Raw genomic sequence first — 7,362 nt, 5'->3', positions numbered from 1 at the left:
TTGTCAAAACGTCCTTTACTTGTGTGGGCATGTAGAATTTTTGTGAGGAATGACAAGGAGCTTCATGCTCAAAATATGAAGGTTCCTTCTAGTGTACATTTAATATATATATATATATATATATATATATATATATATATATATATATATATATATGTGTGTGTGTGTGTGTATAAATATGTCTTCCACTACGTAAAGGGGTCATTTTCATAATCATGTTTGAAATGGGATCTCCTAACATGTAAAAATAAACACCAAATAATATGCTCTATTCTACATTAATGAAAACAAACAAATATTTTAATAATGCATTTATTTGTAATTAAATCTCCTTATCATGATTTAACATTATTTAACCAAGGTAGCCGATTCCACCATATCCCAAACCTCCGTAGCCAAGACCGTATCCACCAAGTCCATAACCACCAAGACCGTATCCACCACCAAGTCCATAAGCACCAATAACAGGGATTGTGGCAATGGAGATACGGTTGTTATTTTGGCTGCTGATTCCACTGCTGTAGAGAACGGCTGAAAGAGAAATAAAATGAAAAAGAAATTAAAATTAGGAAATTATGCATTTTTCTGGTGGATTGTAAAAAGGTGAAAAAGACTACACAGCATTTAAGTTGAGTTGATTTTGAGTTTAACTTCCCTTTTAGCAGCGAGGCTATATGAGATGGGTCCTACTTGTTAAGGTGGAATCCGAATCACCTGAGGACGGAACCATGATGAGGACGGAAACAAACTCTAAATTACAACATTAGAAGTGATGTAATATGAATTCAAATTTAGCGTCCGTTTCAGCAGCGATACCATACAAGACGTGAATCTAGAACTTAAGATGTAATCCGAACCACATGAGCACTTCCCGGGAATCAAACCCGGATCTCTGACGCCAAAGGCGCGTATGCTCAACGCTTAGCCACGAAGGAAGTCTACAAAACATTTAAGTAGCTGATGAGTTCAGTTCAAATGTTGTGGAACTCCCTCCTGGCTAAGTAGCTAGCATACGCCCCTTTGGCGTGGAAGACGTTGATTCGATTCCCGGATTGTGTGGTTCGATTCCCATTTTAAGTCTAGCTCTAGATCTAGGCACATGGCCTCGCTGCTGAAACGGACGCTAAACTCAAAATCACATTACATCACTTCCAATTTTGTAAATCCGAGTTTGTTTCCGTCCTCTTTATGAGAATTGTAAAAATTATCATCTATTTAATCCTTCCAAATCTCCCTCCACTATTATTAACTTATGATGTTATTTCTTGCATATTCTTCTAGAATGTTCGAAATACTGAAACATCAGAACGCACCGAGAAAAATCCATTATCCGTTCAACGGTATTTTGTACAAATATACGGGATCCTTATATTTACTATGGAAATCAACACTCAGCACTGAACATACGTTACCCATATGTTGCATACGTTATGCCCTTTTTCCAGCTTAGATGTTACACCATGCCGTTGCAAGATATCTGACATCTAACAGTCTTCCATATATTACATATGTCAGCTATATGTTACATGCGTCCATTTGTATGTGAGATCCTGACTGCGTATATACAGTTCTTTCGTTCCTACGAAAAAGACGTTTATTCGGAACTCTTATACGGGAAGTAGATATAAAATATACTTTTTTGGTAATACGTTCTTGTTCGTTAACTGCAAAACCTACATTTTTTCGTACTCTACATATATTTTTCTCTCAGTGGGTTTTTTAATGTTTAATAATATTAGTTAGATTTTAGTATTTTAATTATTTCTTTTTCTTTGTTTTATTATTACTTTTTTGTTAATGTGTTTTCGCATTTGTCAGTTAATAATTAATGTTCTCAGAAGTTTTTGCTTGAAGCTTTTGCGTAATTTTCCTTTATTTGTTAATACGAACCGAACCATTTTTTTTTTTTTTTTTTTTTTGTAGTTTTACACTCCACATGTATACTCTGTAGACTAAGAATGATATGATTAATGTCACTGAATATTTCTGAAAGTTGGGGTGAAAAGAGAAAATTTAAGTATATAGAATTCTAAGAATATCCATCGAAAACAAGTTGTCTATCAGAATCAAATGCACTAAAATCACATGGCTTCCTAGCACGAGAGATGAGGAGCCTTATGGAGAGATTTTTTGATGTGTGACTAGTATCATACAAAAGCCTAACTACTGCAGGAAACATATGTTAGTTAAACTCTTTAGTATGGCACTAATCACGTGTCAGAACGACTCTGCATAATGACCAAGTACTCTAGTACTAATCTTTCATTCCGCACTAATTACTTTTATTATTTGTATACTTTTAGTCCTGCTTTATTTGTTTTCTGTTTCATTTTGCTTCTTTATTGTTATAGATTTTTCGGGACGTCTACTTTAGTTATAAACTGTAATTTTTGTGTGTGCATGTTTTCTTTTTTTGTTTTCCTTTTTTTTTGTTAGTTTGTCGAGCCTGTAAGTTCTTATATGTTTTATTTTTTTCTTTTTATCATTGTTTTAACTGTTGGGAATCGTTTTATAAGAAGAATGTGCCAGCGATTTCCGTTCCGCTTTCCGTCACGGAGTCAAATACCCTCGGACCTCACGTTCTCATTAACAACCCAATTCATCAACTAATGGACCTCTTTTCATTATTCAAGTATATTTTACTAAGTATGCTAATGAGATACGCATAAATATGTAAGTCCATTTTCGAAACTTACAAGTAAATTAAACAAACATGAAGTTCAAATTTGAATCCTTAGGAACGTGTATCAAATAAATTACTTTCTTTTTAAAACCTCTATAGGCCTATATAAAAATGAAAGTGAGTATGTTTGTGACTTAACAACTTTTGATCTATTCTACTAATCTCAATCAAATTTTCAATATAGATGAAGTTTGGGCCTAGGATTGGTTTCGTTACTTCATGTTGATGGTGTCACTTGGGAGAAGTGGAGGGAGGAAATATGTAAAAATGATCGAAAATTACTTAAATTAGTGTTGAATCCATAGTTTTCGGAGTCGCTAAATCGAACAGTGACACTTCCGATGCCGTTTAAATCCAAATTCAACTTCCATTTGTACTCGAATAATGGGAATAGTGACATATAAAAATAATTGGAAATTACCAATATGACTGTCCAATTCACAGTTTTAGGTCCCTAAATTTATTGATGACAATTTTGTGGCACTTTATACCCAAAATGAAACGTATTCTCCTAGTGTGAAGAACGGGTATTCTGTTGTTCTGTAGTAGAATATAAATTCATAAATAGTAATGATAGGTTACTTCTTCTTCTCCTCCTCCTCCTCCTCCTCCTCCTCCTCCTCCTCCTACTACTACTACTACTACTACTACTACTACTACTACTACTACTAATAATAATAATAATAATAATAATAATAATAATAATAATAATAATAATAATAATAATAATAGGGGTAACGATTTCGAATTTGATTTGCAGGATTGCACAGTGCGAGTTTAATTTTTTAAATGAATTTATGTTTTTGTTTCAGAAATGAAACTCAAACATTTTATTTACGCTGCTTGTGAGGAGGAAAATCAAATTACTTAACAATTGTTTAGACTTGAAGAAATTATTTGGTAATATAGAAAGGAGAAAAACGTCCAAAATTCATTAGGATTGAGTATCTGTATAAGAGGCAAAAACATATTATATAACCTGAATAAGAAACTATGGCCAAATGATCGAAGTTATCTGACGATCTGTGTTATCGTTGATATATACGGACAATGCAGCTTGATGAGAGGTTGCTTTGGTTCTTCACATGTAAACAGTTATGCCTGTTCACCTGTTGATATATACAGAAATTGATATATTTAAAAAATGTGAATACTTAATTATTGATTTGATATTAATTATTTGTATTTGTTGAAAAGTCAAGAATGCGTTATAGAGATTTGAATCAGAAAAGAAACATTTTGTTTTTTTAATATGGAGGTTGAATATGAGTAACTGTTTATATCAATAAATAAATAAAAGTATATTTTATAAAAGATTACATTTCAGGTGCATTTTACGTTAACTATTAGATGAATACACTATTTTAATTGTTTTGTATAGAAAATGTAGAATATTACGAAATAAATATAGACAAAATTAAAGAAAATAATACAAAGATATAATGAAATTGTTTGACTTAAAAATTTATTTAAAAAAACTAATGTGTTCAGAAATGTGAAGAACTAGCCATACATAGTCGAATATCATAGAAGGTAATAAAGTCTAAGATAGATAAGACATGTTGTTAGCATAGTTAGGATGACTTTGATAGCCACTAGTTAAAGACCATTTGAGAGATCAAGAAGAAAGTGAACGATATATCAGAGGCGAGGTACAACAATTCCAAAGCTGGCTTAATACAGGAAATAATAAATTAACTGTTTTATTTTTTCCGCGTCTACGAAACTTGGAGCTACTCTAGTGTTAGACTTGATTGGTTCTTCTCTTGGGCTAACACGTAATTAACGAGGCACTGATTTGCCTCATACTTATTAATTTTAATATTATAAATTATATTAAAATAAGTATTTACACTTATTATTAATATAATTTTAATATTACAAATTATATTAAAATAAGTATTTACACTTACGATAGTACTTGATCTGAAATTTGATATTGGAGTAATTGTAATGAAAATATTATATTTCAATATATATGTTTCTTAATTTCTATCTGCATTTCTTTTATTCAGGTTATTCTTCATTTAAGGTATTCACTGTTAACCAGGTAATAGAACAGTGCACATTCAGAAAATATATCTGTATTATTAATAACCCTATATACGAACATACTTGAAATGATATCTTCGTTAGTTTTCTGTATATTTTCTTCATAGCAACACTAAATAATTTGTCCATCCTACATTCTAGCCACATATAAACATCACATAATGAACATAGCAAGTAGTTATCTCTTCAAGAGTACTACTTTATATAAAATACTTACTTCTCATTAAACTGAAATCAACTTCCAACATTCCCAACAATTTATATAGTATTTCCTGTAATATTCTATCGTTATAATAACGTTACTGTCTTTCAGTGTAATATTACTAATTAATAGTCATATTTTCCTGCGCGATAATAATGTTACTTTCATTTTTAAGAATATTAACTAAATTGGAACGTTTGAAATGTGCTTTCATTTAGACTAGTTGAGTGTATTTGGCAATGAAATTATAATAAATAAAGTGAAGTTGTTAATCTTGCCACTACTCGTTTAAGTTGACAATACCTATGTGAATCATAGAGCTAATTTCTTTATACTGTAACTTCGTTTTTAGTAGTTCAAGATGCCTCACCTGAACTTCTTTGCACTTTCTATAGTGGCAAATAACTTAGAAGAATTAAATTACATTTAAATTTGTTATTTTACTATGAAAAGAATGTAAATACTTACCGTAAGAGGTTCCGAAGAACAGAGCAAGGCACAGAAATAGAGCAGAAGACATCTGAAAATAATGTATTTGATGTTAATAAATACTTTCAAAACACAAGATGTATTTTATGTTTCAATACCTAATACTATATTCCTCGCAATATACTGTTTCGTTCCGAGGAATTCCTTCAAGTGTACTCGCACAACGAATACATACTAGTCCTTAAACACATGAAAACACATTTGCCGTACCAGTGGAGAATTATATTGTGAGAAAAGGTTAGTTTTTTAGCTCGGAGCTAAAAGCTAAGAGATATTGTTGCACAACAAAACTTGAATAATGTTGGCAGTATACACGTGGTAATGAATGTGAAAGTAGTTTATGTGCAAAACTAAGACCAAGATTTGAATATTACTACTACTAAGGGAATTTTAAATATTTGTTTCGTCCTCTTTTATAGAGTCTGCTTTGCTTACTAAGCATGAATGAACTAGCCCATGACGTCACAGGATATTTAGATGTAAATAGCAGTAATACAATAATAAAACGTTCCAAGTTTTATTAAATTGTAAAATTTGAAAATATATATACTGTAGATACGAGACACTAGAAATGGCAGTGACAAAGTATACGAACCAACATATATAACCACGGAGACTTTTAAATACAGGTTATCGTCTTATATTTTCTTAGTCCTACCACTAGTACATTACTATGTTACTGATTTTTGATATATATATATATATATATATATATATATATATATATATATATATATATATATATATATATATTCGCTACACAGATATTAGAAATTGAATCATTTGAAATGCAAAGGATGTCGATATGGATACACGTGAAGTGTTTTATGGGCCAACCAGCAATTGCGAATCTATGATAGGGTAGTGTTTTTGCTACCAATATTATTGAACATTATTCCAAAGAACTAAGCTGAATATTATCATATAGACTTATCCAATCTGTATTTTCACGGAGTATTGAATATTTCCTCAACTTAACTATCAGATTTTATGAGATTTTTATTTATCGATATTTGTTAGGAGCAAGTCTATGTGGATAACACCAATAGTTATAACCCAGGAGCTCATGTATCAAATGCACGCATGGGAACCACCAGAATAGGGAGGAGAGTGATTAAATGCTCGTCTTCTCTTTCTTATCGGCCAGCAGAATTTACTATTATTTAGTGTCAGCAGTAAGTACGTACTTCAACGTGAGATGCATAATCTCTAGAACATTCTACTAAAGTAATTACCTGTGTTTGTAATATACTTTTTAACAACATTAAATTGCGTAAGACTACCGGAAATATTTAATTAGTAGTACTCTTATCTATATTGCTGAAATATGTATGAAGCAATAATATTATGGACATGTTTACTGTCTGTGAAATTGCTATAAACATGAGACCATGACAGTATTGTACACATGAAATGTTTTGCATGTCAGTTAAAATAAAAGAAATAAAATTATATTATGTGCATTTCTTCAGAAAACAAACAAAATACATTACCATTTTTGAAGATTAATGTTGACTTCTTAGCTTGTAACAAACAAACTGTAAGTTGAAGAAACCGATTTCTGATTTTATAATGGCCTAACAGGAAATTCCATTACAGCGCTAATAAAAGAAAATCTTTTAAAATGAAAAGAAACGTTTCTTAAAGATCCATTTCCTTCAAAACTAAATATAGAATCAACTTCCATATCAACGCAATTTGGAAACTCTTTCTTCAAAAGTAAAACTTAAGATATTTATCATGTAGGATATCAATTGAAGACAAGTACTTATTATATGTGAAGGAATTCCAAATATTAGAAATTTGCAAAACTCAAGAATATAACTCTCCAAAGGATGAAAAGCATCTTCCTTCCACAAAGAGCGATTTTCCCAACTTTCTTTCCGTTTTACCAATCAATAAATATGCGAGAATTTATTCAAAGAAGCATAGTCTG

General features: G+C 31.0%; 1 long non-coding RNA gene across 1 annotated transcript; it reads right to left on the bottom strand.

Moving 5' to 3' along the window:
- Positions 1 to 352: 352 nt before the first annotated feature.
- On the bottom strand, positions 353 to 6,954 carry LOC145685572 (uncharacterized). Its single transcript, XR_014131457.1, has 3 exons — positions 6,920 to 6,954; positions 5,406 to 5,457; positions 353 to 531 (listed from the first exon to the last, which is right to left on the bottom strand). It is a non-coding gene; the product is annotated as an uncharacterized LOC145685572 (long non-coding RNA).
- Between the last annotated feature and the right edge of the window lie 408 nt (positions 6,955 to 7,362).

The sequence above is a fragment of the Thermobia domestica genome, chromosome 5 (genome assembly GCF_964235325.1).
Source record: "Thermobia domestica chromosome 5, izTheDome1.hap1.1, whole genome shotgun sequence".
NCBI classification, from domain to species: Eukaryota; Metazoa; Arthropoda; class Insecta; order Zygentoma; family Lepismatidae; genus Thermobia; species Thermobia domestica.
This window is presented reverse-complemented; position numbering and strand designations above follow the sequence as displayed.